At 39.8% G+C, this 26926-nt stretch overlaps 1 protein-coding gene across 6 annotated transcripts in view; it reads right to left on the bottom strand.

Annotated features, from left to right (window-relative positions):
• LYST (lysosomal trafficking regulator) overlaps nucleotides 1–26924 on the bottom strand; it is a 174266-nt gene extending 147342 nt beyond the window's left edge. For 5 of the 6 annotated variants that reach the window (XR_003005492.1, XM_024761468.1, XM_024761471.1 and 2 more), the window contains exons 1-2: nucleotides 26879–26924; nucleotides 2421–2510 (exon numbers count right to left, since the gene is read on the bottom strand). The gene's annotated coding sequence lies outside the window, so the exon portion shown is untranslated. Of the gene's footprint in view, nucleotides 1–2420; nucleotides 2511–26646; nucleotides 26838–26878 lie in introns of those variants that run through there. The other variant, XM_024761469.1, reaches the window with a different exon arrangement.
• Nucleotides 26925–26926: the final 2 nt, after the last annotated feature.

Raw genomic sequence — 26926 nt, 5'->3', positions numbered from 1 at the left:
TCTTTATAAGCTTTTGTAAAGTAAAATTGTTCAATAAATCAAGTAACCTGATTTATATTCAGTCTGTATTTATCCAACTTTATTAATTTATTTCACTTAATCTGTCATTGATTTTAAGATATATAATTATTTAGTGTACTACTACAAAAGAAAAAACACTGCCAATTAAACTATAATACAATGCTTTCTTATCACTTAGAATTTTCCATACACTATCACCTTCTGGACCACCAGGACCATCCACCATGCAACATTTCTTAAGAGTGCTACCCTACTGTTCCGGGGATTTTCTTCCAAAGAGGCTGACATCATTCTGTAAGTTTTGATGCTGGTGGCTTTCTTAACCTCACCAGATGAGGTCGGTAGAAAATTTCAGAAAATAACCAGGAAACATTGAAAACTCATCAGATATAGTACAACAATTCATGTTACTCAACTGAAGCGCTGACAATGTGAACAGCTATGACCCAGGTCACCTCATGGGCACACAAGAACAACTCTTCCACAACTGCAGCCCACTGACAGTGTTTCTAAGACACCATCATTTGCAAGGCACAGTGCAACTTTGCGAACAATAAAAATGTGAAAAACTAAAAAACTGTGGTAATAATTAGGGCCCATCTTCAAGAAATTAAGATAATGAAAATTAATGTGAATTTTTAGACAATTAATGAGGAAATAATTTCAATCCTACTTCCCAAAAGCACAAGATGCCATGTCAGTAAAAAGTATTATAATATATGCAGAAACATTTTTCCTGATTTAAAAACGTGTATAAAATATACACACAGTTACATATAGAGGGTATTACACATAGATGACCTATTACCTGCTTGTTTCATTTAGATATTTCAGAAATCTTTTCCCATGAGCTCTCTTTTACTCTGTTTAATAGCTGCATGCTTACTCTTTTTAATACATTCCACTGCATGTATATATTACATACAGTTCATATATTTCATTATTAGATGTACTATCACTATGTAGCCAATCTGTCACTGTTAGACATTTAGGTTATTTCTAGTTTCTTATTATCATAAACAAAGCTGCAAGAAACATCCTTACAATATTTGCGCATTTATCCTATTATTTCCTTGAAGTAGAAATTGCTGTTACTTCATATAATAGGCTTCACACGTTTCTGTTAGGTTTATTCCAAGGTGTTTTATGGTTTTTGCCATTATTCTGAATGGGATTTTATTTTCCATTATATTGATACATTCTTACTCAGATAGAAAACTGGTATATAGGAGGCCTATAGGAAGTAGATTTATTTTGAGATATCCAAACTTTACTCATATGTCCAAACTTCTCACTGAACTCTCTTATTGATTTTCTCAGAATTTCCAGATATAAAACCCTGTCATCTACAAATAACAAAAATTCTGAATTTTTCTATCCAATATTCACACACTTTCTACTCTTTCAATTGCATGAGTACTAGCAGAACAACACTGGTAGGGGTGATGGGGACACTTTTGCTTTGCACATTAAGAAATACTTATTTCTTCCTATGCATCTAATAGGAATGCTGAATTTACCTATTGCCTTTCAGCCGTTCTGAATGTCAACTGAAAAGATGATTGCATGGTAATTTTTAAAGATTTTTTTGGAATATTTAAAATACCCAGAAAAGTGCAAAGAACGTATAACGTGAGGTTATAGCCAATGCTCAGACCTCAGATCTAGCAAGTATTAACATTATGCTATGTTCAGTTCTGTTCCCATGTGTGGGTGTGTCTGTGTGTGTGTGTATGTGTGTAAAGAAATCAAACCTTATAGTACAGGAAAGCCACACTCCACCCACACCTCTTCCACCTCTCTAGTTGCTGTTTATCATTTCCATACATATTTTTATAATTTTGACAATGTTATAGCCATAAAATATTCAGTACTGTTTTAGTTATTTTTAACACTTTATATAAACAGTATATTATAGGTGGGTGGAATGAATTGGGAGATTGAGATTGATACATATACTCTACTATATATAAAATAGATAACTAAGGAGAACCTACTGTAAAGCACAGGGAAGTCTACTCAGTGCTCTGTGGTGACTAGATAGGAAGGGAATCTCAAAAAGAGTAGATATATGTGTATGTATAACTGATTCACTTTGCTGCACAGCAGAAACTAACACAACATTGTGAAGCAACAATACTCCAATAAAAATTAATAAAAAATAGTATATTATATGCATCCTCTCATAACTTTGCTTTTCCCCCTCGACATTAAGTTCATTCCTTTAAACCACTGTGCAATATGCCATGGTATGAATAAACCACAATTTACATATCTAGAAAGTTTAGCTGTTTTCACTTTGGGGTTTAAAAATTTAATGTCACATAACTATATAGTTTCAAAGTCTTGGACTGAACCAAGGATTTTGACTGCTAATATATGTTACATTAAATACTTACCAATCTTTCAACACTTCTGTAACATTTAGGGTCTTTATGATTTGAGTTCATGAACTAGACGAAACAAATAATCTTAGAACAAAGCTTCACCTACAAAAAAAAAAAAAAAAGGAGAAAGATATTAACAGCAATAGTAAAACAAATATTTTTAACAACTGAAGTTCTGACATAAAAACAAGAGGCCAGTCTCCATATCTGATGTATGAAACAGACAACGATTTTTTTTTTTTTTTTTTTTTTTCGTACGTGGGCCTCTCACTGCTGTGGCCCCTCCCGTCGCGGAGCACAGGCTCTAGACGCGCAGGCTCAGCGGCCAGGGCTCACGGGCCCAGCCAGCCACTCCACGGCATGTGGGATCCTCGCAGACCGGGGTACGAACTCGCGTCCCCTGCATCGGCAGGCGGACTCTCAACCGCTGCGCCACCAGGGAAGCCCGACAACGATTTTTTTGAATCTCAAGAACACACTAAAAAAATGCCTGTAGCTTCAAGAATCGTGTCTTGAGAGATGGAGTCTTGGAACATATTTGATCTGAAAAACGTAACCTGACTGTAGCTCCCCACGGCTCTTCTCCCAACCCCCAACTTATAACCTCCAGGTAAATCCCTACAAAGGAAGGAGAATCAGGCAACATCAGTCCTCTTAACAATGAAATCTAGGTTGAGGATATATGAGAAATCAGAAAATACTACAGCCAAACAATGAATAAACCACCACCAAATTTCCTATCCTTCTTGAATTTTTAAAAATGAATTAATCTTTTGTGTATAACACAATGAAGGCTATTTCTAGAATACCAAAGGATAAATTCCTACTTCTAGGGTAGCAAGAAGGTGCTCCTCTGTAGTTTTCTCCGTCTCTACAGTTTTTACCAGGCAGAGGCATGAGAAAAAACGTCCTTATTACAGTTATAAGGCAAACATAAAGGTTTATTTTGAACCACAAGTTTATAAAATCAAAACGACCTTTAATTGCTTTAAAATGCTCAAATCTAGAGAACTGTCTTGAATTCCTTTCAGCTTGACAAACAGTTCTCGTACCACACTATTCTAGGCCCTTGACAATAGAGTAGGCAGGAAATAGGACAGAGCTGCTGTTACACTACATAGGACTTTGTGTGAATTAGGGAAAAAGCACCTCCTCCTAGGCTGAGGCAGCCCATGGCACACAGCTATCAAAGCACAGGCTAGATTTCAGTCCTACTCGCGCACTCCACTGGCCAAGCACCAGTGCATCAACTGCTCGACCAAACGAAACAGCCCTGGAATGGAGTCTCAAAACACCTTCCAGACCTGCTCCTACTGCATCATCCCTGTAGTTTTAACTCTAGAATTTGGGCAGGGAAATTATCAATCAAATCATGGAGCAGAAACTAACACACCATTGTAAAGCAATTACACTCCAATAAAGATGTAAAAAAAAAAAAAAAAAAATCATGAGCATGAGGTCTTGTACGAATTGAGCTGACTACCGGCACCCTCTAGCTTGGACTACTACAAGGTGGAGCGATTTATCTCACGATCCTAAAACAATTCCAGCTCACTCAGCCTGGCCATTAGAAGTGAAGGCTGACAGACAACTGGATCCATCTGTTTCTCTCTCTTACCGAGGGACATTTCTAGGCCAAGCTGAGGGATTTTTCTAATGTTCTTAAACTGACATGGCTTCTTTAGCTCCATATTTTACACAGCCCAGCTTGGATATCCATGGAGTCTCACTCCATCCAAGATCATAATCCTATCCGCCAGCACAGTCAGCTGTGCCCTCCTTCACTCTGCCATCACTCTTTATTCACAGCTGTATTCTAGCTTTTATCACCCTATATTATTATGCTGGGTGTCCATAAAGTCTGAAAATACAGGGTTTTTAAAAAAATAAATTGAAGATGTGCCTAGGACATTATATATCTTTGCCCCTGTTTCCAAACTACATGGACACCCTGTAGCTACTTATCTATATGACTGTCTTACCTCCTAGGTCATGAGTTCCTTAAGGCCAGGAACTGTGTCTTATTACTTTTTGCACTTTATAACTATCATGCCAAATTTTAAATTCATCATCATTACAATTTTCACCTTCTAATACAACTATTGTTATAGTGACATAATAAGACTTGCTCCCAACAATATTACTAGAATTTTTATATTCTTAAAATTTACCATAAATGAAAAGCATAATAACAAAATGCCTCTAATCATATAAATGACCTTCCCAGAAAAATAGCAGGTTTCACTTTCTCTAATTCAGTGACAGGTACAGTGTAAAATATAAATGCCCAAAACAAAACAAAACCTGACAATGTATTAGCTATAACCCCTAGTTTTATGTCATCAGAAATTTCATCAATATGCCATTTAATTAAACAAATGTTTATTGAGCATTCATTATACGCCAGCTACTATTTTTGACACTGACTATAGAGCAAAAATAAAATCCCTACCGTCATGGATTCTAGTGGGGTAGAGACAGAAAAAATAAACCCATTCTAATGTCAGGTAGTAGTCCTAAGTGCTATGAAAACAAAGTAAAACAGAATAAGGGTACAGAGCGACAGGAATGCTACTTCAGATAGGGCTGGCGAGGAATGCCTGAAGATGTGATATCCGAGCAAAACCCTGAATGAAGTAAGAAAACAGCCCGTGTGAGTATCCGGGGAAAGAGTATTCCAGGGCGCTGAGATTAGTGTATGTTTGATGCACTGGATACTGAGTGAAGAGAAGAAAGAGAGAAGTTAAACATTACCACAAAAGTGAGAAAAGCCTCTCGCTCCTACTTCTCAGGGACTGAAGTCAGATGTAGAAAGAAGAAACAGGAGTGTTCCTCTGGAACTCTCGTGAGGAATGGAAGCCTCCTTCCTGCCCACCCTCCTTTCCTTGCCCACCCCCCCCCCAAAAAAAGAGACAGAATAGCGCAGTTCACGGACAGGTAAGACTAGTTGGGAGGGAAAATAAAGTTCGCCTTTAGCTATGTCAAGTTTGATGGGTCTCTCAGGAAGCAAGTAAAAGATATCAAGCAGGCAGCTGGATATACCAAACTGGGAGGATGGGACTGGTGAGTCAGCTTGGGAGTTATCAGCATATAGATGCAGTTTAATGAGACCAGATGGATGAAACAACCCAGAGCAGTGCTGTCTGGCAGAACTTCCTGCAATGATGGGGACTGTGCCTAGTGGCTATGGTATTGAACAGTGGGGACCCAGAGAATGAGTGTAAGTGGGGCAGAGAAGAGGTTCTAGGACTGAGCCCTGGGGTTAACACCACTGACTCAGGGAGATTCCAGCATAGGAGACCAGGAAGAAATAACATGTGAGGCGGGAAAAAAAAATCAGGAGTGGTCCTTCCCAGAAACCAGGGGAGGAAAACTTGAAACAGGAAAGATTGATCAACTGTGTCAAATATCGCTGAGAGGCTGAGTAAGATGGAAACTGGAAACTGACCGCTGGATTTAGCAACACTGAAGTTACAGACAACCGTGTCCAAGAGTGGCCTCAGTGGAGTCGCAAAGAGTGGTGAAGAAATGGAGGCAAGGGGTCTAGAAAACTCCTTAGAGAAGCTCTGCCCAAAAGGGTAGCAAGGAAATGGGTGATAGCTTGAAAGGGACATTAGATAGGGGAGTTGTTGTTGGCTATTTCTTTTTTTTTTAAGAAAAAAAGATATAACAGCATGTTTGGAAGCTGAGATATCATAGCATGTTTGTACAGCATGTTTCTCCAACAGAGAAAGGAAAATAGATGAAAAACTAGAATGAGAGGAGATAATACCAGGGCCAATGAGGAGGCAAAATGAAGAGGATCCAACGTGCAAGTGGAAGCAACAGTGACAGTTCATCCGACGGAGTAAGAAGCATGACAGAGTTCATGAGTACAGATGCAGGAAGACTCGTGTATCTGGCAGTGGGAGGACCAAGATTTGGAGGCTTCTGTCTTCTCAGTGAAATAAACCACAAGTTTACCAGCTGAGAGTCAGAAGTGGGAGGTGTTTTAATCTGATGAGTGGAACAGGGTCAAAACTGCAGCCCCTAAAAGATTTCCCACATGGCTGCCAGTTAGTAACTAAGATCAAGTTCCGCTGTTCAGTAACTGTACCCATACTATAGTCCCACTCTCCATTGTGTCCCCAAGAACAGAATGATAGAACAGATGATGTCAAACACCTTGTGGAAATCTACATATGTTACAGCTACAGCACTTTCCTGATGTGTATCTGTACATCCCCATCAAAAGTAGAAACTGGGTGATCTGCATGAATTAGTTTTAGAGAATCCCCTTAACCTTTACTGCCCATCTAGTCCTTCTGTAAACGTTTGCAAATCTTTTAAAATGATGGCTAGAATCTTTTGTGAAGGTAACTTCAAACTCACTAAAATCTATGGAATCTACACTCTTTTTTATAATTTTGGAACTTTATTCCTCCACAGTCTTCTGAAAATTTTCAAATTTACCATAATAACTCAGCAATGACATTAACAAATTTTCTCAGAACCTGAACCTGGGATGTGAATTCATTTAGAGCAACCAGAGATTCTGATACAATCTCCTCCTCACTCTTGGGCTTAAATTTTCTATTATTCGTATTACTTCTACACTTATTAGTCTGTGTGTAGACCGTTCTTCGTGTCAGAGAAGACAGAAAGAAAACAGAAGTTGAGAAGTTTCATTTACTCTCTGTATCTGATTATAGGGTCAGTTTGTTTCAAGGAAGAATCTATTATTTGCCTGTTGTTTTCATCTTCTATATATAAAATGTAAAAAGGTCAGCCTTAACCTTTTTCAAAACCTCAGCTCATTATTTTCAGAGGGTTGTGTTCCTCTTTTATATATAAATAATTTTGTTTTTGTTATTTGTTTCATATCCTTCTTCTGCACGTTATTTTAAAATCTGAGTTCAATTGGCCACTTTACCTCTACCTTTCTTCACATATTGTTTCCAATTGTTCCATAAAGACCAGTCTATGGTCATCTTACAACCACTTTCCCTTCTAGAAACAGTATCCATGGCACCTTACCTATCTTTTCTTTGAACTTTAGGAACTCTGCCATTTCCAATTCTCTATATTCCAGCTTTGCTTCATATTCTTCTTCCTGTTTATTATGTATTCATTTAGCTATCATTTACTAAACACTCCCTTTGTGCCAGGCATTAAGAATACACACTGTGAAAGCAGTCCCAGTCTCTGCCCCTCAGGAAGATCACGTTATGGTGGCAAAGGCAAACCAACACACAGGGTACTGCATACTGATAAGGTGCACTGAACCCAATCTGAGGAGTCAGGGAAGCTTCATGAAGGAGATAATCTTCAAGAAAAAGCAGAACAGGTAAAGGGAGACAAGGAGAGAAGAAAGGCATTACAGACAGGAAGAGAGGCTCAAGCCAAGTCCTTGGAAGAATTACAATAAGTTTGGTATCAAAAAGCAAAATGAGCAGCAGGAAAACAAGGATGGAGAGAATGGTGACCAAGGATAAATAAAAGGATTTATTGATGCGCTTGTAAACGTGAATTTCTGATCGTGTCAATTTCCTCAGCTATTTGAGATTCTCCAGCAGCATTCAGCTGCTTGGATCTAACAGGAGAGAATACAGATTGTATCACTGGTCTTGAAATGAGGGTTTTGGTGGGTGGAGGCAGCAGAAGCATTAAGTGGAAGGGAATCAGGGGTACAGGTGAAAGAACGATCCATATGGTCAAAATGTGTACAGGCTGGGTAGGGAAGAGAAAGACACCAGGCAAATGTTGACATACAGGTAATCAATCCCTATGAGAGAGAAGAACAGAGAATGTGCTACGGAAGATACTGGAATTCACAGATTTTTGAAGCAAGCAGTTCCAGATGATGACAACATCCAGAGTGTGACCCTGCAAGTCAGTGTCTGAGGTGAAGTGAAAGGTTACTGTAGCCAAGTAACCATGAAGCTAGTTTTCTGGACAATAGATCACTATAAGCTCTTGAAAGCTCCTTGATGACAGGGAATTTTTCTGTTGCATTTACTGCTAAATCTACAGCATCTAGAATAGTACGTGGCACAGAGAAGGCAATCATTTGAATGAATGACATGACTTTTCTCTCAGGATTCCCATTATGTTCACTGTCTAACTAAGCCCTCACAGTGGGTCAAAATTAGGCTCAGAGTATCAGCTCACCGATTATTTCCTTTACCTTCTGGAAATGAAATACTCAACAACATAAGTTTTGCTTTATTGAGTGAGACTTCCCACAGACATTTGGATAGCTGACTTTGATATTTTAGCTCTGATCTGCTTCTGTGATTAATTTCTACAACCTATTATCCAAAAGATCACAGAATTAAGCTTTCACCCTCAGTCTTGTGGATTTTCAAACATTTATTTTCTTGACATATAGAACGACTACACCTGCCCCTACACCAAGCCATTACTACATACATTCTTCACCTTTCGGCATTTGAAAAGACCTTGTCACTTCTGTGTTTTAATCAGTGCAACCAATGATATTACATTTACCATTGAAGATAAAATCTCAAGCTCAACAGGACTTCCCTGGTGGCGCAGTGGTTAAGAATCCGCCAGCCAGTGCAGGGGACATGGGTTCAATCCCTGGTCTGGGAAGATCCCACATGCCGCGGAGCAACTAAGCCCGTGCACCACAACTACTGAGCCTGAGAGCCACAACTACTGAAGCCTGCACGCCTAGAGCCTGTGCTCCACAACAAGAGAAGCCACTGCAATGAGAAGCCCACGCACCGCAATGAAGCGTAGCCCCCGCTCGCCGCAACTAGAGAAAAGCCCACGTGCAACGAAGACCCAACAAAGCTGTAAATAAATAAAATTTTTAAAAAATCTCAAGCTCAACAATATGGCAAGAAGTACTCCAAAGGTCACCAAGTTTCCTTCTCAAGAACTGTTAAATAACAAGTGGCCATGGTGATAAGAAGGGTGGAGTCCATTGTGCTACAGTTCACTTTTTCACTAATTCATCCATTCATTGATTCAACCAATATTTATTACTTATTCAATAAATATTTACAAGTCTGATTACTCATTCTATTTTTTTTAGTTTCTGAATCTGTTCTGAATAGTCAGATTGTCAACACTGTGACAGTGGTGAAAACAAAGGCGGCAGATTTGGAATCAAGCAATTACTAGCCAGTCACACAGAGGTGTGTGGAGTTTGGCTTCCTTTTCCATAAGATGTCCATCCCATACAGTTGCTATGTGGATCTTCGGAGATTATATGATATCAGTAAACATTCTTGGAATATGTTGTATGTAGTTCTATTTTAAATGCTTGGCACTAGCTGAGCATGTTCCAACAGAGAGTGCCATCTGGAGGAAGAAAAGATCACTACAACCTTTCCTCACAGACCAGTTAGCATGGAAATGTTAATGTTCTGCTTTATGATGATGTAGTTTCCAAGGAAACACTGAAAATAAAAGCAGAGGGTACCTGCATTTTTTTATCTTTTCCCTACCTTGTGACTTCTACAGAAAACAAGAAGTAAAAGGAAGAAAAGAAAAAAAGATTATTATAACAATGAAGTTTATTCTTATAGCCTGATTAAAAAGCGTATTTTTTTCTTATCAAACAGTGCCACCTGAAGCACTCAATTCCTAATCTTTCATCAAATGCCAAAAATCCTGGTACACTGTCTTTTAAAATAATACTATGTACTTGCCTAAATCTGTTAATTACAACAGTATTAGAGAAATTACCATTTGAAAGAATATTTTTCAGAAATGTACTACGTACCGAAGAGGAGAATACTACAGATCACAGGATTATTGTGAGGCTTAAACAAAATAATGCACAGAATAATTAGTACTCAATGAATTCTGTTGAATCAGAATCTGTTACGATTTGAAGCAGCCTTCATGAAAATAAGGGTTGGTTCATATGGACTCTTAGCTATGCTAAATCCCATCTCTCCACAGTTCAATATACATTGATTAGAGACGAATTAATGACTTTCCCAAAGATCTCACACATTCTTTGCAACACATTACTAAAAATCAAAAAAACTTAGGAGGAGAAAAATGATAACACTATTTATACAATTTCATAAATGACACGAATAAAGGAATAAACATGAATAAGTTAGAAGCGTACATTTGCACAATGGCAGAAACTTTAGACATCATATTCTCCAACCCCACATTCTATAGGAAACAAAAACTGAAGCCAACAGGTTCAAGATCCCATGACAGTTGTCCTGGGAGTTATACGATATTTTTGGAGCTAATTAACTAGAACTAAAATAACCCAAGTTTAGAAGACACAGCCTTTTTCTTCTGTCAGGTCAATTAAAAATTAGACAGTGGGCAAAGAAGTTTCCTTAACACCAAATGCTATCTCTAAATGTTACCCAGAACCTTTACTCAAGTCCACTAGTTTGCAATCTGTACACCAGGAAGCAAGATTTTAAAATCTCTCTCTACACACTTTTGTAACCACAACACAGAGCCGTATGTTTGAAATACAGGAAACTTGTGTGGGAGAGGGGAGAAGATACTATGAACTGAGCTTGTTCAGATTAACAGAATTCTCTTTAAGGAATAAGCTAGTTAAGGCATATCGGTTGAATTAAATTATACAACATTTAAGCAAGCAAATGTCTGTTAATCTAGGCTTTACTCTGTAAATTTTTGGTTATACTACGTATGTTAACTAATAACCATCAGAATGATTCCCAACTACAGACTTAAGGCAGAAAGTTTATTAGGATACTATTTACATACCAAAATTTTTTTTCTTCTTGCAAGTAGCTTGTTTTCTTTTTTTTCAATTGAAGTATAGTTGATTTACAACATTATATTAGTTTCAGGTGTATAGCATAGTGATTTAATATTTTTATAGATTATTCTCCATCTAAAGTTATTACAAAATAATGGCTATATTTTCCTGTGCTGTACAATATATCCTTGTTGCTTATCCATTTTATTATGCATATTTTTATTAATATAAGCATCTTAATCTATGTTATAGTAGATAAATATTGTCTTGAGAAAATTGAAGTAAAATTTGATAGTCATTGAATATGAAAAATTAAAATATATTTTGTGGGCTTATTTTTTATAAAATTCTTGAAATTTAAAATGAGAGTTGGGGGGACTTCCCTGGCGGTCCAGTGGTTAAGACTTCGCCTTCTAATGCAGGGCGTGCGGGTTCGATCCCTGGTTGGGGAGCTAAGATCCCACGTGCCTCGGGGCCAAAAAAAACGAAACAAAACATAAAACAGAAGCAATATTGTAACCAATTCAATAAAGACTTTCAAAATGGTCCACATCAAAAAAATAACTAAAATAAAATGAGAGTTAGGAAAGGATGTGACACTTTAACAAAGCTCTAAATTAAATAGCTGAATCAGAGATCTGTTAAAAACCACTTTAGCAATAAGGTAAATCTTTCTCGCACAATCCCGTAATTACTGCTAATTCACCATACTTGAGGAGGATGTTCAACTTCCATTTAATCAATAACTTCAACAGGAATTATAACAGTTGTTTTAGACTATAGCAGTTGTTTAGAGCTCAGGTCCTTCTTGACAAACACTGAACTTGATTTTCTGAATTCTGCTTTAAAGAATATCTGATTGGAAGTCAGGATGTCACACACATCCTTATGGAGTTTGGACTGTGGTCTCCAGCTCCTTAGATACTAATGTGGTATCATGAAAAAAACGTGATTAAGGCTTTGAACTCCGCCAGACCCTACAGAGTCTGAGTAACTCCCCCAGACCCCCTGAGGAACTGAATTGACAGTTCCAATTTGGACTGCTAGCAACACAGCTGGCCGCACCCCCACCCCACCCCACCGCCGCCCAGTACCCTGTCAGGCAAGGGGAGAAGGTGTTCCTGCACCGCCAAGCCATCTGAGGTGGCTCTCTGACGGCCTGGGGCAAGGGCTCCGAAAGTAGGGTAGCAGCATGTGAGGCAAACAGTAGGCCAGTTAAGCTTGATGAGGTAATCGCGGCACCTCCCCAAACCTTCTTCCCGGGGTTCTCTTACCACGCCACTTCCAGGTATACTGTAGATTAAACAGCCTTATGGATATAAATCCCTCAGACAACGTTGTCTCTAAGGGCAAATCATTTACAGTCTGAATAACTATCTTAGACATGAACCTTTGGAACACAACCATTTATAAGAAGTAACTACCATCCTTAACGTTTTTTCAACTAACACTGAAGTAAGTAACAAGTTGACTGCCAGTAAAGGAAAACTGCCATGGAGCTTACATTTTATGAATTACTTGAGAATGAAAATCTATTAGAGAATCAACACACAGAGAGTTAAATGATCTTAGTACCTCCTCAGAATTTTATAGATAAGAACCCTAAGGCAGATGGAGGTTAAGAGATTTCCCAAAAGTCACAGGGCTTCACACCTGGGTCTTCAGATCCTGTCCAATGTTCTTCCTAATACTGCATGAAATTTTTGAGAGACTTCTCACAGCCCAACTATGTCTTTTAGAATGCTACCTGGCAGAGCATTTCAGTGATTAGGTCTGGCACTAAGTGCAACTGTAAGTAGGCAGTAACCCTGCCTGCCTGTCTGTCCTCCAGGCAATGTATCCTGCCACCCTAGTCTTCCACAGGTTCATGTTATCTTTTTCCATTTGTTTCCCCATTTCTCATTTACATCAAGAAGTGACCTGAAAAAAAGGAAAATTCTGCTCCTCCTAGAAAGAAGTATTTACATTTTAACAAGAAGTAACACCTTCAGCTCTAACCAGGATTGCAACATAAGAGAGGTAAAAGTTGGCTCTGACCTAGGTGTTCCATATTAAAAATATAGGACTATAGGCGGCCATCAAGCAAGCCACCGAGGATAAGAAAATAACTACAGTGTGATGGGGTGCACCATGGGAGGGGGGCAGGGGACTGGTCATTTTGGTTTGCTGGGTCATACTCCTTTCTTTGGTATGTTATTTGGTATATTCTAAGCTGACTGAGTTTTCTTCACACTGATGCTTGGAGAGAAGGTGTAAGGATTCTTTTCTCTTTAGGTTTGGCTTTTCATCATAAACTCTAAAGGGACTTCGCAGTGCAGAACGTTTGATGCAAGTCAATTCCAAAGGGTCTAGGGCGGGATGGGGAGAAAGGTTGTGTCCAACCGGACTCTGCCAGAAATGAATGCACGAATGATGAACGCCCAGGAATCTCTGGAAAGTAGGTTGCTACCTAAGTTCTAGTCCCTTCCTAAAACCACTTAATAGGGTTCTATTACATAAACAGCAGGATTTTTATTCTCTTTACCTTGTCAGTTTACAACTGAATGAAATAAGTACACGTGCACTGCTTTCTGTCTCTGTTGCCAATGGCTTCTCAGCTGGCTGTAGCTTTCAACAAATTTCCCTAACCAAAACAGGACTTCTTCAGGGCTTGGGGGACAAAGTTCTTTTATCTCAGTCCTTGGGAGAGTTTTGTATGCAGTAGCCTGGCCCCAGGTGAGAGGTTGGTTTGAAGCCTTTTTGTTTTTATTTCTGCTGTATCAAAGCCAAGAACCATCAAATGAATGACGAAAATGGAAGAATGAAAGGTGATTCAACCCTCTTCTTGATTTTGCTCCTCCATTCTCCAACAGAAAATGATAATTGGAGAACTTTTAATCTCACTTGAAATCACTGCCTGGTTGTGAATGATTCTTAACTGCTCATTTTCCTTGGGAGCCCCTAGGTCTTTCTCACCTTAGAAAGCAGCCCAGGCCTGCCAGCCGAGTGCAAAGAAGCTGGAACAGCCGTGACCTTCCTTCTCTGTGCACCCACCTGCTGAGGCTGTTTCTGAAGTGCTCTCGGCTGGTGTGGGAGCTCGCTGCTCCTGGCACACGTGCCTTCCCCACTGTCCCTACACCTCCAAGCGCTCTTGCTGCCTATGGCTGATATGTCATGGAAGAAAGCAATGCACCGCCTGGGACACAACTTGAAAACACGTGGAAAGGAGAGCGGAAAGGACTTGGATCACATGAGGTCACGCTTCATGCCCTGATGGTTCAGAATTTTACACCTGTTTGTCCAACTTAGGTCTTGGTGGGAAAAGCAGAAAATTTAAAAATGTTTCGAGAAGCTTAAAAATATATATATAGGACCATGATAATCCTTAACTAGTAAATGTGGAAGAAAATGTTTATACTGTTCCTACTTTTATTCCGTATTATGCATTTAGGCTAAGTCAAGGTACAAAAATGTGTTGAATGAAATATTTCCAAATTATGTAGAATTGTGTAGGCTGTTCAAGTAAAACTCAATAAAATGATCTGGCGGGGGAAGGGTCAAAATCTAAGAAAGCAATGGCTCCAGAAAAGTGTACATACTATTTTTTTCACATTTCAGGAAGCTAACAAACACCACTGCCTGTTTCCCTCCCCTTCCCCAAACAGGTGAAGTCTTCGTTCTTGCTTTCCTTCACAGCTGCTTTGAAACCTGTGATTGGCCCAGAGAGGAGACGTCATCCTGGCTCCCTGTATGACAAAACTGGCCAGGAAATAAAGGAAACCCAGGCACAGTGTAGCAAGGCAGAATTTTAAAAGAAATTCTGAGGAAGTCACACCGAAACGTATCAAACGTAAGCCCTTCAACAAGCAGTTCATTTTCTCTAAACCAAACAAATTGGGCAACCAGATAACTCAGATGAACCTGTGTTTGATCCTGAGCACCATAAAAGAATGGAAATTCTCAGACATTGTGGTTATAGCAAGGCTGCACGAAAAGGAACTCTGAAGGCCCATCCCAGTAAAGCATCTCCCCTGGCTTTACATCCCTACTGGAAGGAATTGTGCTAGAAGTTTTATACTGAATAGTTCGTCCATCTTCATAACAGATCTCTAGATTTTCACAGAATGATAATGATGATGATACACCTAACACCCACCAAGATTAACTACTACACAGCAGGCACTTCTGTAAGCACTCTCCTAGAGTGGCTGGTTTAATCCTCATAACAGTCTCGTAAGTACAAATATCGATCTATCCCTACTTGTCACGTGTTGGAAACTGAAGCACATGAGGTTAGGTAACTGCTCAAGGTCACAGAGCTTCAAGTGTCAGAGGCAGGATTCAGACCCAGGCCATCTCTCTGCACTCTGTATACAAACGTCTATTCTCCAAAACAGTGACTCCTACCCTCCATCAAACCAGCTCTTCCTTCCTCATTCCTATTTCAGTTAATGGCCTCTACCCAGTCACTTCGGAAAAAAGAAAAAAACCAAAACAAAAACAGAATAGCACTTCATCCGGGGCCTAGTCAATTCTTCCTCTTGACAGCCTGCTGGCTCACCTCTGCATCTGTTACTTGCTATCTCTATGACCCTGGGTACTTGACTTCCTCTAAGTCTCAGTTTATCTATAAAACTGAGTTCCTAAGGGCACCTCAAGTTGTTGTGAATATTAAAACTAAATGAGACAGCGCTGGGCCCGGCAGAGTGTCGGAAGATCAATAATTAGTAGCTATTATGGTCATGATCTTGAGTCTGGTCCTTCCCCTCTAAACTTACGCTTAAGCATTCTCCGGTCCTCATCTCTCTCACTTGCCATACCAGCAACCTCTTATTTGGTCACCCTGTCTGGTCTATTTTCCATTCACTTCAAATTCTACAACTGCTAAAAATGTCAGCCACACTCCTTAAAAATCATAAATGACACTCCAATTCCTAGGGAATAAGATCCCGACTCCTTATCATCATGCTATGGGATTCCCTCCCCCATCTAACCTTTTTAATCTCTCAACACATCCCAAAACACACTGCACTACCCCATAACTCCTCCTAAGGGTACACACTTTCTCAACACCATTTCACTGTTGTTGCTGTTGTTTTTTTTTAAATCATGTTGCTGCTGCTACAGAAATTCCCATTAATTCCCAATTACTTTTCTACATGCCTTAATCCTAGGACTCACCATATTGTATTACAGAATTATATTGTTTCTTTCAAAGCTAGATTATACTTTCCTTAAGAAGGGAAATCAGGTCTTATTTGTTTAAAAAAAAAATCATTTGTGCCTGACACTGTCACAAATGGGAAGAGCTCAATAAATAAAAACAAATTCATTTAATACTAACTTTGATAGGAAGCATTTTGTTATTCAAATCCCTTTAGGAAATATTCCCACAGCTAAAGCATGGAGAAATAAACAGGCACGTTTACAAAAGTCTTTCTCCATTCCACAGCAAGAATTTGATGTATTAAGGAAAGTGCTACAGAAACACCTAAAAACCTTACCAAAATTTTTTGATATTAAAAACAAAAAACTTCAGCAATAAAATCTTGGATGTTTATTCTTCCTATGTTAAAGAGTATAATTCAGAGTTTACAGTTTCAAAATTCTTTCAAATCAGTAGTAGACATGATGGTTTTCCATACCTCCCAAAGAAACACTAAAAAACATCTTGGAACCTTATCCTAAATGTGAAATGAAAAAATAAAAAATAATTTATAGAGCAACATCATAATGATCAACAGTTTTTAATATATACTTTGCATATGGTAAAAGAGTCTGCAAAATAAGTTTTAGAAATACTGAACATAGATATTTACAAGCTTTAAAGACCCCTTGCAAACATACATAGTACTAGTTTCCTCATTCCTCTGTAATTCTTACAGACACAATGAAAATTCGCTTCCCTTCTAAAAAAAAGATTTAGTTGAGGCAATTATAGACAAATGTGTTTACTGTTACAAAACATTTCACATCAAGAAAAATAACAGTGAGACCAAACTGAGATCCAGTTGTTTCATCTATTGTTCTCTAACCACTCATGAAGATAGATAGACAGCAGGAAAGAAAGGCACAGGGGTTGGGAGTGATGGAGAACAGAAATAAAACAGGAATATGTACTAAACACTTCCTGAGTGAATGCATTTCAAATTCAACCTGCACTTAATATTTTTTTCGACCACATTGGTATCATTACAATCTAGTTTCTATCACTGTGATCTATATGTAGACACGTGCAAAGAAAATGGTTAAAGTTATAAATAAACTACACACTAGAAACCAAACCCTTCTGTTTTCCATGTTGTATAAGGCATCTTTTGGCTATGGGATTACTTTCTCAAAATGCATTAAAATGTTCAAGAAATTGGTGGTATAGGAGAAAGAATACTAGACTAAAAGTCAAGAGACTTTTGGTTTTCTGTTTTGCCTCAAACTCTTTAGCATCTCAGGCAAAGTGCTTAACCTTTCTGATCCCCATTCTTCTTATACATATTTAAACAAAAACAAAAGTAGATGATCTCTAAACATTTTTTAGGCTATGGACTTTTGTGACAGTACAACAGTCAGAAAATAGCAATATAGTAATAGTCATACAGTAATAGTAAACATCAAGATTAATTTAGGATTAAAATTACACATTCTAAATGTTTCCTTAAACTGTGCGTAATCAGGTTTTGTCAAAACCACTGAGATTTTATTTTAAAAAAATAAGGTGTAGAAAAAAATAAATATATTTCAGTAGTGTGGAACGTATGACTTTAGAAATATTCTCCAAAATATTTAAATAAAGCTAACAGAAAAGCAAGAACAGTTATCAGCATTACTGTCTTTGGAAGCATCATTAAGAGGAAATCCAGAAAATGGCAAAGGATTTTAATCTTTAATAGACTAAAATAAAATCATAGTGCATTAAAGGTTCAGATAAGCAAATATCAAAAAGCAGTGTAAGAGTGAGCTGATGAATATACAGCTGTCCTACAATTCACAGCAGTAAAATCTCCTTTTACCATTGGTGAGGATACACTGAATTTTGTACTTCAGTGAATGAATACCCAGAAGCAATAACAATGAATGCACTTTATGAACTGATAAACATGTTTTGTTGGCCTTTCGAATAAAGCACATAGTTATAATAAAGGAGGAGATCATTCTCACCATTGTTTTAATTTTATACTCATCTAAACTTTGTATAATAATTATACTGTTGAAATAATATCTATGCAATTACGACTATTACTCTTCCATCTAAGGAACCAAGACAAGTGAACTACAAAACTTAATAAGAATTTCACTGCAGCAAATCACATTTTGATCAGAGCAATTTTAAAGAGGGAAGAGAAAGGAAAAAATTAATATACTATTATTGCTCTTTAAAAGTTCATAATATAAAACAAGCATATAGATTGGAATTCACTTTTGCTAAACAGAAATTACCAAGAGCAGTGAATTCAGCCAAGAAACAAATGCTACCACAACAGAAAACATAAGTATATTTAACCAGAAAATATTTCCAATGTACAAAGACACAGTTAACTTTTAAAAAGAAGGAGTATAAGGACAAATCCCTAGAAAATAGCAAACCCAGCCCAACAACAATCTTGGTGGTGGAACATGGTTAAACCATTCCAAAAAAACAGGCTTAAAAGTAGAGGAAAAGGGACTTCCCTGGTGGTCCAGTGGTCAAGACTCCATGCTGCCAATGCAGGGGGTCCGGGTTCGATCCCTGGTTAGGGAACTGGATCCCACATGCCGCAACTAAAGATCCTGCATGCCACAACTAAAGATCCTGCATGCTACAACTAAAGATCCTGTGTGCTGCAACTAAAGATCCCTCATGCCACAACTAAGACCCGGCACAGCCAAATAAATAAATATAAAATAAAAATAAAAGTCTTAAAAAAAAAAAGTAGTGGAAAAAACAGAATCCTAGAGTTAGTCCACAACCTAGATGTCACTTTCCAATATTTCACCCAAATTAGGACTTTGATCCCTTCAATCAACACTCCCCACCCAGTCCAGTTTCTGACAAACTATAGTCATTATGAAGTTTGTCTTTCTTGATCTAAAATGTTTCTTCCTCTTACTTTCACTCTTTTGATTACTACAAAATTACTGACTAGACAATATTAGGAGGCACAGCTTGGACTTCCATCTCCTTCTCAGTTTTTAACCCCTCATCTCCTTTGGCTTCTTCACTGCCTACATTTAAAAAAGAAAAAAATCATGTTGACACCTTCCTCTTTCAAGATTACTCAGGGTAATCTGCACTGGAAGTAGTCTTCTCCCTTCCCCTCCACCCCTCTGTGCACTGCAGTCTGGCTTTTGCCCACACTGCTGTACCGGAACTACTCAAGTCAAGACCAATCCAACAGATATGTTCCAGTCCTTATCTCATTTGACCTCTCTGAGGAACATGAAGCATATGAGACTATTAATCATTCACTTCTTTTCTTCTTTAATATTTGTTTATTTATCTAGGCTGTGGTGGGTCTTAATTGTGGCACGCGGTCTTCTTAGTTGCGGCATGCGTGCAGGATCTAGTTCCCTGACCAGGGATCAAACCCAGGCCCCCTGCATTGGGAGCACGAAGTCTTAACCACTGGACCACCAGGGAAGTCCCAATCACTCACTTCTTAAATCTCTCTTCTCTCGACTTGGAAGATGCCAAATCTCTTTTAGTTTTCCTCCTGCCCCTCCGACAACTCCTTCTGTCTCCTTGGCTGGATGCTTCTTTGCCAGCTCCTTCATGTAGGTGAGCCTCTGCATTTTCCCCTCTGCCTCACTTCCCTTTGTGTTCTGTGACAATATCATCCACTTCTAAGGTTTCAGGTACCATCTATATATTAATGGCCTCCAAATTTTCATCTAGAGATGAATTCATAACTTCCTTCAGACCCTTAGAGAACAAGGCATGCCCAGAGCATTTTGGAGCAGTATTATGGGGCTAGAGAATAATCTTAGGCTAGTAAGCTCCATTCACATCTCTCAAATTTAAGGCTCAATTCATTCCTTCTCAACATCCACAGCCCCTTTCCAGGGTGACAGGTCCTCTGGTTACCCATGACTGATATGATTAAACATCTCTATTTGCCCAGGACAGTCCTAGTTTATGCTTCTTGTCCCAGAGTAATTATTAATGACATTCTTTTCATTTTCGAAATAACACCTGTTTGGTCAATACATTATATAATCACCCTACCTGCCACCATCCTTTCTGATTTTTCATGCACAGCTAGATGAGTCCTCCCCCTACCGCTGAATTCTTTACTCCCTTACCATTAGGATCCCTAGTTCTGTTGCTATGAAACCTCCCTATATCCTCTACCTTCACACAGGAAGGTCACTTCATCTCCTCCTCTTAATAAACCCCTATACACACCCAGATCCCAGGCCAGAGGACAAGTCAATACTATCCTGGCTTCCCAAGGTGGTTTGCACATTATTATTATCCCATTTCATCCACCTTTAATGTTATATTATAACCATATTTAAAGTTAACACAACTGACCTTTGAGTCATGCATCTCCATTTACTGAGAATTTTGTCATACAACTCTTATCTTCCTCTGCACACAAGATCTGTTATTCTGGGGGCTTCACTATCCATAAGAAAAATTAATGTCAACACACTAGGATTTAGAGCATTCTGACTTCCTTTCCTTCAGTGACCCCTACTTTGCAGAAGGCCGGCATGGTTTCAATAGCTGGGCATAAGGGCTACGGGGCTAGAAAGACTCAGGTACTTCCTGTGTGCCTTGGGGAAAATTACTTAACCTCACTGAGCCCCAGTTTCCTCATTTGTAAAATGAAGCTCCTAATATGTACCTCACAGGATGGTTGTGAAAAGTAAGTATGATAACCTACGGGAAGCATTCAGTACAGTGACTAGTATAGAGTACTCAATAAACAGTAGCTTTTATTAATATTACTATTGTTGTAATTAGCACTATTGATCTTAGCTGCTCACCACCATCGGTCATACTTTGGCCCTTATCATCACCTGCAATTGCTCCAACTCCAGAATCTTAAATTTAGGACTCTCACATCACATTTTTCTGTCTCTAGTTCTCCTTGACTTCCATTAATCCTACAGCTTACTCACTGGGATTCTTCATCCTCTTCATTCTCCACATTCATCAGCCCTGTCTTGGCTTCGCTTTCTTCCTTAATCAAGCAGGATACCTAAGGCTCAGCCCTTCAATTGACCACCTCACTACCACCCGCAGTCCCCTGACTTCACAGCACCCCGGCCCAAGTCCTCCATCATACCTTCCCTTCCAATCCCCTTCCAGGTTCAGCCTATTTGCCTTCTGCTGTGTTATGCGGAGCTGCTGGAGAAAACTGCTTCAGCACTCACAGCTTCTTCCTACATTTGTGACTGCAGGGGTGTTAAACAGTATCAGCAATTAGGTCACTGATCCCTGGCCAAGGCCGTTTTCCAATCACAACGGTAAGTTTTCTTTTCCCCTCAAAATTACACCGATCCACGCTCTTCCTTCTCAATCTCAGCAGATAACCTTGCTTCACAGAGACAACTGATGCTATCCTGGATACTTATCTATAAATCTGTATCCGTATCTACTCCCTATTTCCTTTTCCTTTTTTTAAAGGAATATGCGTCACGGCTTTTCTTCGGGATATTAACCCTTTCACCTGTGCTCCTGTTGCGATCCTTCCACTTCCTCTGAGATTATGTCTAATTACCTTCCTTCTCTTGTGACTTCAATTTTCTCACCTCTTCAATGGCCCCCTTCCTTCAGTCCACTAAAGTATCTTTATCTCTTCCATTTTTAAAGAAAAACAAACCTTCCCTGATCACACCTCCCCACTCAAGCTTCTATCCACTGTCCTCCCTTCTTTACCAAAGTATTTGAAAGAATGTATTTACTGAATGAAGACTTTTTAAATTTGGTTCAGACTTCTCTCCTGAGCTCCAGACCTACATATGTTAAAATTTTTAATTATATGTGACTCATTCCAGAATCAGTTCCAAGAAAGAAAACAGCTACTTCCACCAAACTGATGTGAACTGATGAATTTCACGTCTCCCCATCTACTCCTCCACTTCTTTTTTTATTTATTTTTATGAATTTATTTATTAATTTATTTATTTTTGGCTGCATTGGGTCTTTGTTGCTGCGCACGGACTTTCGCCAGTCGCGGCGAGCGGGGGCTACTCTTCGTTGTGGTGCACGGGCTTCTCACTGTGGTGGCTTCTCTTATTGCGGAGCATGGGCTCTAGGCATGCGGGCTTCAGTAGTTGTGGCACACAGGCTCAGTAGTTGTGGTGCACGGGCTTAGTTTCTCCATGGCACGTGGGACCTTCTCGGACCAGGGCTCAAATCCGAGTCCCCTGCATTGGCAGGCAGATTCTTAACCACTGCACCACCAGGGAAGCCCCATTTGTATTTTTAGAATTAAGATCAATTACCAGCATCACCATTCCCTCAGACAATCTAGAATCCTTAAAGCCCACTTTGATTCCTCCCTCAACTTTCCCCCATATCTAAGCAAGTCCTTTCTAAAATCTCCCATATCTGTCCCTTTTGTGTCTCCCCAGGACTCTTACTGTTGAGGCTCTCCTCACCTAACAGTACTTCACAGGGGGGGATGACGTGAGGGTTAAATGAGATGATAAATGGGAATGCACTCTGTAAGATGTGAGGTGCTTACAAAGATTATTTAATATTATTATATCTTTGGCAAAGTGAGCATGAGGTTAGTGTAATATGACGTGTTCTTTAAAAACCAACTCTGCATCTTAGTGATCAGTTCTTTTTTTTCTAATCACAAAGCATCTGTTTGGCAATCTGGTCTACAATTTTTCTAGGAATCAGTCAGTGTCAAGATGTTTAATGTATAGCTTCTGGGCTTCACCTCCCCACACATTTTTTAATTTAAAATATGCAATTCTTCAGGTTTCTGGCAAAAATCTTCTATTCTCCTCACTTTTTAAAGACAAGTGGCAGTAGCTGTAGAAGTACGTGTAGTACTCCACCTTATCATTCATCATCTATTTCTTCCACTCTTCTCAAATGGCTAGAAGTTCTCTTATTTCCTGGTCTATCTTGAGTTTCAACTTCAAAGAATTGCATTTGAATGGAATAATGACTAGACCTTTGGAAAATTGTTTGATTCCTTTCTTGGCTAATTAAAATGGTTACACTTTAAGCATTACTCTTTCATATTATTGGATAAGATTTTTCTTTGTTTTTGTTTTCCTCTTCCCAGAAGTTAGATTTGGAGAGCATTCAAAATTTCCAAATATCTCAATTACTGTAAAACAAAGTCAGGAGAATTAAGAGGCACAGGACAAACACTGCTGAGAAGCAATAGCAGAAGAAAGTAGTATCAAAGAGAATATAGCATCCCTATCAACTCTAAGATCGGTTTATAGCTATTTATCTAACAGATTTTTATATACTTTCATGACACATTTAGGTTACAACTCCATTTAAAAATATTAGCATATTACCTGGTTTCTTAAAATGTAAGGGGCAGCCTTAAATTCTAAGAGCATGATATATTTTTCATACAAGTTTTACAGGTCAAATTCTATTGCTCCAAATACTGCATAATTTGATGAAAAAGATCTCCATTTAACATGTGATGGCCCATTTCTTTCAAGCCATCTTTAATGAAACAGAAGAATTAGGATAATCCCTGTATATTACTGACTATTAGTAAACTATTAAAAATATAGGTCACTACCATTGTAATTTTGCAAATGGCCAAGTGAAGCTACATTTGATAACAAGATTTCTGAGGCTTAAAAAAAAGTTCTTGAACTTAAGCCAGGCATCTAAATATAATTGAGAAAAAGATTAATCAGATGAAGGTGTTCAAGTTAGATACAACACTCTGAAATTCTGGATTATATGGCTTTCTCTGCAAATGAAACTAACAAACAGATGCTCTAAGTGCAAGCAAATAAAAGCAAAGCTACATTTGGTGAAAAAAATGATTAGGCTGGTCCAAATGGCTAAAAAGAAAATGAGCGTGAGAAAAAGTTGGGAGTTCATGGTTGAAAATATTAAACCCCTGTTATAGTCAGGATAACATAAAAAGTGTCTTAAATACAAAGTCACTAGTGTCTACTACTAATCTCCACTTGGAGTCTAATTTCATTATTTTCTTACCAACTCCTAACCTTCTCCCCACCAAACTGCTCCTCTCATAAACCCCATCTCGGTATATGTCTACTCCATCTTTCTACTTGCTCAGGACAAAAATTTTGGTGTCCTTTAAGTCTCCTGTTGACCCTACCCTCAATTTGTCTAGAAATCAACCACTCCACCAATTCCTCTCTGGTCCCAGGTACATCCTCTCTGGCCTGGACTGCAGCAAGCGTCCTGGAATTGATATCCCTGCTTCTGCCCAACCCCTCACCCTACCCCAGACAAAATCTATTCTCCATCCAGCCACCAGAGTGACCCTTTTAAAAGGCAAGTCTGATTATATCCCTTCTCTATTCAGAAGTGTGAGCCCCCTTCTCACTCAGAGTGGAAGCCCAAGTCCTTACACAATCTGATTCCCCATTCCCACTTACCGCTCTCCTTCATTTCTGCGACTCTTACTTTGCTCACTCCACCACAGCCAAATCAGCCTCTCTGCTGTCCTCAAATGTACCCAGTCCACTCCTGCCTCTAAGCTTTTTGCAAGTGCCTTTCTTTCTGCTTGAACACTCTTCCCTCAGAGAGGTGCATGGATTACCCTCTCACTTCCCTTTGATCTTGGGCTCAAATGTCATCTTCCCTAGGAAGTTTTACCTGGCTACCTCTAGTTAAAACTGCAAGTCACGGGGGCTTCCGCTTGTGCCCCGGTCCGGGAGGATCCCACATGCCGTGGAGCGGCTGGGCCCGTGAGCCATGGCCGCTGAGCCTGTGCGTCCGGAGCCTGTGCTCCGCAGCGGGAGAGGCCACAGCAGTGAGAGGCCCGCGTACCGCAAAAAAAAAAAAAAAAACTGCAAGTCTCACAGAGGACAGATTTGTGGTTGCCAAGGCGGAGGGCATGGAGTGGGAGTTTGGGATTAGCAGATGTAAGCTATTATATGGAATGGATAAACAACAAGGTCCTACTGTAGGGCACAGAGAAATATATTCAGTATCCTATGATAAACCACAATGGAAAAGAATATTTTAAAAAAAGAATGTGTGTGTGTATATATATATATGTGTATATAAATAACTGAATCACTTTGCTGTATAGCAGAAATTAATACAACATTGTAAATCAACTATCAAAATATACTTCAATAAAATAAAACTGCAAGTCTCTCCGTCTTCCCTGCTTTTTCTCCATAGTCCTTAACACCATCTGACATAGCACATATTTTGTTTATCATCTGCGATTCCCCACTAATGTAAGCTCCGTGTAGGAGGGGATATTTATGTTTAGGAAACTGTCTTGTACACCGTAGGTGCTCAAAAAATATTTACTATATTCATATACAATTTTATAGTTTACAAATTGTTTTCATGTAAATTAAATAATATAGTAACTCATTATCTCCTTATGCTCCCCCCCTTTTCCAAATTCTCCAATCTTTGCAGTAATATGGATGACAACAAAGAGCTATCAGAAAAGAAAAGTTGCTGGCTACTTGCAAAGCTCTTTAAAACAGATCCCCCGTATTAATTAACTACATTTATAAAATGAAAGCTCAGAGTCAACATCTTTATTAGCATAAGGTTCCTGGGTATGGAAGTTTAAAGTAACAGAGGAGAATAGCCAAGGATCACCAGGAAGACAAGCCCAATTCAGTTTGTCCTATCAGTCTGCTCAACAAACCCTAAGGAAAGTGCAGGCTGAATTCAATATTCGAGGAAACACTGAATTCAACACCGATGTATTCAACACGAGATTCAACTCCCTTAAAATGTTCTATCTGCTTGAAGCTACCTCATCAACTACCAAGTGCTGTCACTGGGTGTGTATGGTCTGCTGAGCATATAAGGAATAGTTTTGTTTTGTTTAACCTGGTAAGACTCAGAGCTAGGAAGCGTTTTTTAAAGCCTCTGAGCTTACCCACTCCGCCACTAAGCAACCCGTTGGCCTCCACCCTGTGGTGCCGGGGTCTCCCTGGGTTATTTCCCGTACAGTTTAATCCCACCAGAGGCCAACGGGCATCTCAGCCAAGGCTCCAATGATGCCCGGGACAGACGGCAGATGTCTCAGAGGATCCTCTGGAGAGTCTCTCGCCCGGGCAAGGGGTGTTACAGGCAGGAGAAAAGCAGCGGACCAAGGCGCACGGGGGAGATGACAGGTGGGCGAGCAACCGCCGGGCAAGATCGTAAAGAGCGACCCGCAGGGTGGTGGCGCGGAAACTGTCAACTCCAGCCGTCAACCTGCCAGTGTGGGCCCGGCCGGGGTGCCCGTTGTGCCGCGGCACAGGATAATAAATACAATCGAGATCGCAGCAAATCGCCGCCAGCCTGCTTAACCTCCGCCCTCCAAGCGCCAGGAAATAAAGTTAGTGGCTGGTGGGCGCGCGCCCACCGCAAAGGTCCGGAGAGGCCGGGCAGTGCTCCTGCCCGCGGCTCACCTGCTGTCAGAGGCGGCCCGGGCACGGCAGGGAGACGTCCCGGAGCCGGATAGAAACCCCGGGCCGGCGCGTCGGGCCGAGTACCCCTCGCCCTCAGCCCGGCCGCCGCGACCCCCATCCCGGGCTGACTGCTACCCGCCCCCCGCGCCAACCGCCTTCCGTCCAGGCCACCTATTGGGTCCGGAACCCCTAGCCCTCTGCCGGCATCGCCGGGCCCGGGGGCCGCCTTTACCTGCTCCCTGGCCTCCGTCGCCGCCGCACGCTCCGCCTCACCGGGACA

The sequence above is a fragment of the Neophocaena asiaeorientalis genome, unplaced genomic scaffold (genome assembly GCF_003031525.2).
Source record: "Neophocaena asiaeorientalis asiaeorientalis breed wild unplaced genomic scaffold, Neophocaena_asiaeorientalis_V1.1 scaffold166, whole genome shotgun sequence".
Lineage (NCBI taxonomy): Eukaryota > Metazoa > Chordata > Mammalia > Artiodactyla > Phocoenidae > Neophocaena > Neophocaena asiaeorientalis.
The sequence above is the reverse complement of the archived record's forward strand: the minus strand, read 5'-3'. Positions and strand labels throughout refer to the sequence as shown.